The sequence below is a fragment of the Xenopus laevis genome, chromosome 1S, assembly GCF_017654675.1.
Source record: "Xenopus laevis strain J_2021 chromosome 1S, Xenopus_laevis_v10.1, whole genome shotgun sequence".
Classification (NCBI taxonomy): Eukaryota; Metazoa; Chordata; class Amphibia; order Anura; family Pipidae; genus Xenopus; species Xenopus laevis.
In genome coordinates, this window is record NC_054372.1 from 84,389,185 (window position 1) to 84,395,543 (window position 6,359).

Below are 6,359 nucleotides of genomic sequence, written 5' to 3' on the forward strand. Positions count from 1 at the left end.
TTAATAATCGAGACCACAGTCACAGTTACCCTGCCTGCCTCCATCTTTGTGGTGTCCCAGGGATTTAGAAATTAATAGGCATTACCTCTTGGGACAACTCCACCATTCTTCATTTTCCATTTTCTACCCTTTTTCTGAACCTGAGCAAGTGGCCTTTTTAAACCAATTCAGCAATTTTTAATTCTGGATCCAGATTAATCATGTCTTTTCACATTTAATTTTTCTGAGGAATCCTATTAACTCTATCTCCGCATGAGCACTTTATGTTAATCAATTTTTAATTAAATTATTGGTCACTCAACCTATGTAATATAATGGTGTCCTATTCTAATTAATTTATGGAATGAATTGGGAACAGTAATTAATTTATACATTATACAGCACTTTATTCTAGGTATTTAATCTGAGTAGTATTGTCTTTATTGGGCTATTGGACCCTAAGCACTTGCACTTTACAAATTTGATTGAGGATTTATTTCGTGATAATTGGAGAGTGTTGATTCCTCACCTATAAGTCCTTTTAGACTGATTACAATTTGGAAATTCTATATATTAAAGGTCAACTGGTTTACTTCTTTGCTTTCCTACTGAGAATTACACTCAGAAATTGATGACAATGGGTTTTGTTCTTACTGAAGTTAAAGTTTGGAATCTCTGTTGCATTTATGCTCCGAATAATAATAAAGAAGACTTTTATTCCATGTTAACTCAAAAAATTGGCTCTTTACCTCAAGATGGCTAATTATTGGGATTTCAATTAAGCACTTGTTAATTCCCTAGATAAATGTGGCCTAAACCATAAACCTTCTTTTAATAAATCTAAATTAATTTCTAATTATCTAAAAAATACCAGACTAATTGATATTTGGAGAACTTTACACCCCTCAGAGTTAGACTTTAATTAATTATAACACCCCCATAACATGGTTCCAGGATAGATTACCTATTTGCCTCTACTGACATTCTTAAAAATGGCCAGACATCGGATATATAATTCATATATTCCCTGGTCCTTTCCATTGGCTTCTGAGAAACCAGATTTTGTTAGCATGATAATTAACAGATGAGATTCCTTTATGAAATATAATATTACCCATCACAATGATCCCCTTTTTCTTTGGGATACTTGGAAGTGTCTTATTAGAGAGGAGATCACTGCTTTTAAGAATACCTTTCTAAAAAGTGTGAATAAGGAATTCTATTTGTTAAGTAAACAACAAGAAAGAGCCTTAATTTAAAAATTTTAGTTTTTAAGAAAGAGTCTTAATTTTACAATTTTTCCAATGCTAACAAATTTAAAAATGTTATGGAGGCCCTCAAGAAATGGAAAGATTTGAGAGATAATTTATTTTTGTCTTTTTCAAATGCTAGATTTTAAAAACCTTAGTAACAAACCTCATAAAAAACCTGGCAAAAAATGGAAAAGCTCTTCTCATACCTTTCTGATTAAAAATAACAAGAATAAAGTCACTAATTCTCCTAAGGTTATCACCAATATATATATACAGAGATTATTTACAGAACCTCTATTCCTGTCCTTTATATGACAAAGGTAAGATTTTAGCCTTTTTATCTAAAATTAATTTACCCCAAGTTTCTTCTGATAAATTGGTAACTTTGAACTCTTCTATCACCACGGAAAAAGTCGTTAAGACAATCAAGAGTAATAAAATTTAAGGCTAATGAACCCTGATGGTCTCCCCTCCTCCTTTTATAAAGTTATTTGTTTTAAAGCCTCTTTCTTTCATGCAAATCTTTTTATTGAAATCTAGCTGCATTATAAAACTTTACAGTCAAGTATAGTTTGTAACATCTCATTCCCTAGGAAGGAAAAGACCCATTATTAACCTCTTCTTATCACCCAATCTCTTTGATCAACCAAGACTTCAATATTTTTACTAAGATTCTAGATGATAGATTGGCTGAGGTCCTTCCTGTTATCATCTCTCCTTTTCAAAATGGGTTTATTAGAAAGAGATCAGGTATTAAGAATATTCAGGCTATCTTTGGTGCCATTTATTCATCTAATAAGTACAAAATGTCCTCTTTAGATGCTGAGAAAGCTTTTGATAATGTGAATCTTTTTGACTGTTGCAATCTCTATGTAGGGGAACATGACAAATTTGTCCTTTGTCCACCCTACTCTTTAATATTACTTTTGATCCTCTAATCAGATTCTTAAACCGTTCGGTATACAAATGTAACGGTTGGCACCCTAAATCTAGAATGAATGCCAAGCACCCTGTTCTTGGCTTATGCTTCTGCCTGTAGCAGCCGCCTTTGGCCTCGGGTGGAGCCCTCAGCTATTCAGATGCCGCCAGGTCTTAAAACAAGAGGTGCAAGACGAGGGGTTCTAGACAGGCAGAGGGGCACAACTGTAAGCAAAGTCTTTGGGCAGAAGGTTGTGGTACAAGGCGTTAGGTAATAGAGTAGTCAGATCAGGCTGGGTCGGGGCAGGCAGAGAATAAACGTAGTCAGGCAGGCAAGGGTCAAACCAGGAAGTCAATCAGAAGGGCTAAGCAGAATCAAAGTCGGTAATCAGGCAAGGGTCAGGATTCAGAAGTCAGGATAGTCAATAGCCAGGCAGGGGTCACAACAGGAATTAAAAACAGAGATAAATCAGAAGCTCAATAGCACAGAAGCACCAGGAACAAGATCCTATAACGGGCAAGGTCTGAAAGCCCGAATGAGCCTTATATAGTGCTTGATTTTCGTGTCATTGCGCGTCGGCGTCATCACACTAGCGAGTCCGCATCAATATATGGAACGAGACGCGAGCGCCCTACGTATCCAATATGGCGGCCAAAGAGGAGTGGCGTGGCGGGTGTCCCCGCCGATGGCGCCCGCCGCACCACTGGACCACCAGGATGAGTGTCTTTTATTACATTACCCCCCCTCTAGGGGGGGCCACTAGACCCCCAGGTCTCTCAAGAAACTTTAGATGGAACTGTTTCCTGAGACGATCAGCCCTAATTTCACAAACTGGAATCCAAGAATTCTCCTCAGGGCCATAGCAAGGTGAGAATCAAGGAACTCTTGGAAAATAAATTCAGGCTGACCCTCTACCAACACTGGGGGAGGAAAAGACTGTTGGCGCACATGTGAGGCTGGTTTTAGGAGAGAAACGTGAAAGGAATTAGAAATTTTAAAATTATCAGGTAGTTTGAGACAAACAGAAGAAGGGTTGATTATTTCAGTAATGGGATAATAAACCTGGGCCCCAACTTCAGTGAGGGAACCTTAAGTTTGATGTTTTTTTGTAGACAACCGTACAGAGTCTCCTACCTGATATTTGGGTGCCTCTCTACGAGACCTATTAGCTGCCTTTTTCTGAGCGGTCGTAGCTGCAGAAAGAGAGTCGTGCTCCCCAGACCAAATTTTGGCAAACTGTTTAACAGAAGAATTGACAGAGGGTACAGGGGACAATGAACTAGAAAAAGAAAATGCTTTGGGATGTAAAGCATTAACAATAAAAAATGGAGATTGACCAGTAGAAGAATGAGTTGCATTATTGTAAGCAAATTCAGCCCATGAGGACTGGTTGTCAGACACATAACACCTTAGAAATTGTTCAAGGGATTGATTGACCCTTTCAGTTTGACCATTTGTTTGAGGATGATGTGCAGTAGAAAATGATAATTCGATTCCAACCAAACTGTACCCCTCTGTCAGAAACAATATAGACCAGAAAACCATGTAACTTAAAAATATTAGAAATTAATAACTCAGCCAAAATTTTGGCAGAAGGGAGGTGTGGGAGGGAAATGAAGTGGCTCATTTTGCTACCACCACCCAAATCACAGTTTTCCCTTGAGAGGGGGGAAGATCAACAATAAAATCCATTGAAAGATGGGACCAGGGTTTGTCAGGAATAGGTAGTGGCCTTAACAATCTCTGCGACAAATTCCTGGAGGATTTTGACCTCTGACACACAGGGCAAGAATCTTGCTTAAGCAACATCTTGCTTAAAGGAAGGCCACCATACGTTGCGAGACAAAAGGAACACAGTCTTAGAGATGCCAGGATGTCCCGCCATTTTTGAATTATGAGCCTAACTTAAAAACTGTTCCCTTAAGTCCTCAGGTACAAATAAGCTCCCAGAGAGAGTTTCTACAGGAGCAGATGATTGAACTGAGGATAATAGAGTGAACAAGTCTGATCCCAGAGTTGCCACAATTAACTCACCCGGAATGATGGGAATAAACTCGCTAGGTTCAGACGGATTAGATTCAAAACTCCTAAAGAGTGTATCTGCCTTGGTGTTTTTGGGACCAGGCCTGTATGTGAGGGAAAAATTAAACTGGGTAAAAAACAAATCCCATCTGGCCTGCCTAGGATTCAACCGCTTGGCAGACTCGATGTACAATAGATTTTTGTGGTTGGTAAAGACCGTTATCATATGTTTAGCCCCCTCCAATAGGTGTCTCCATTCCTCAAAGGCCCATTTGATACCAAACTGTTCTCTATTCCCGATGTCATAATTGGCCTCAGCAGGCGAAAATTTCTTAGAGAAGAATGCACAAGGGTGCACCTTGTTGGTTACTGGATGCCTTTGAGAAAGGACTGCCCCTGCCCCAACTTCTGAGACATCTACCTCTACAATGAGGAAGGGTGGTGTCAGGGTGACGAAGAATGGGGGCAGACACAAATTCTTTTTTGAGAAATTCAAAGGCTTGAATAGCCTCGGGGGACCACATACTTGGATCTGCACCTTTTTTAGTTAGATCTGTGATGGGCGCCACAATCAGGGAGAAGTTTTTTATAAACGATAGTAATTGGCGAAACCTAAGAACCTTTGGGTTGCACGCTAAAGAAAGAGGCGAGACCCAGTCCAGTACAGCCTTAACATTCCCAGGATCCCAGGTGCATTTCTCAAGTTTAGCAAAAAGATTATTCCTCCTTAACCTGAGCAACACTTCCCTAACATGCTTTTGATGGTCACTCAAGTTAGAAGAAAAAATTAGAATATCGTCAGGATAGACCACTACGAATGACCCCAGCAGGTCCCGGAATATGTCATTGACAAATTCCTGGAACACTGCGGGGGCGTTACAAAGACCAAATGGCATTACCAGATATTCGTAGTGGCCGTCCCTGGTGTTAAAGGCCATTTTCCACTCGTCCCCTTCCCTGATACGGATGAGGTTATATGCACCTCGAAGATCAAGCTTGGAATAAATATTGGGATTTTTAACCTGATCAAATAATTCAGAAATCAGAGGAAGGGGGTAACGTTTTTTTTACGGTGATCTTACTAAGACCTCTGTAGTCTATACAAGGACAAAGACCACCATCCTTTTTACCAACAAAAAAGAAACCCGCACCAGCAGGGGAACTAGAGGGTCTGATGAAACCTCTTACAAGGTTTTCCTTGATGTATTCTCTCATTGCCTGGGCTTCAGGCAAGGAGAGAGGGTAAGTTCTACCATGAGGGGGAGTAGACCCAGGGATGAGGTTGATTGGACAGTCATACTGCCTATGTGGGGGTAAGGTTTCTGCGGTCTTTTTGGAAAACACGTCCGCATATTCTGCATATGCCGCAGGTAACCCCTCTAATGAGGTAACTGCCACCACCTGAGGAATACAAGAACCACCACATTTTAAACCCCATTGAAGAATCTCCCCAGTTACCCAGTCAATATGTGGGTTATGAGTTTGGAGCCAAGGTAACCCCAATATTAGAGGAGAAGAAGCTCCCTCAATAATATAAAAGAATAAGCCCTCACAATGCAAGTTGTACGAGCACATGGACAAGACCACAGTCTTCTTGGTTATTAGACCTGTCCCCAAGGGTTGTCAACCGCTAAGATTTTCATAGGAGGATTTAAAGAGGTTAAAGGAATATTAAACCTGACTGCGAAGGCAGCATCCAAAAAATTCCCCTCAGCCCCAGAATCCACAAAAGCGGAAACCTTTACAGAGCCCGAAGGCCAGGTTAATTTAACCGGTAACATAATCCTAGAGGAAAAATGGGGAGAGGAAACTTCTCGACCCAAATGGAGCTCCTTCTCCATTTAGGCTTGGAAGTTTCCCAGCCTCTTAGGATATTTGTTTAGAAAATTACCCTTTTCCCCACAGTAAATGCATAAACCCTGGGACCGCCTGCGAGCCTTTTCCTCAGGAGATAGATGGGATATGCCCAATTGCATGGGTTCCTCCTGAGATAGAGGCACAGAGGGACTAGGAGGTTTAACATTGGCAACCACATTAGGAAAGGAAGACTTGGCATTGGTAAACCCAGTATGAAAGGAAGTACCCTTCTCACCCCTCCTCTCCCTCTGTCTTCTATCTACCTGGATGGCAAGAGACATGAGATCATCCAAGTTAGTAGATAGAGGATAATTTACTAGGCTGTCTTT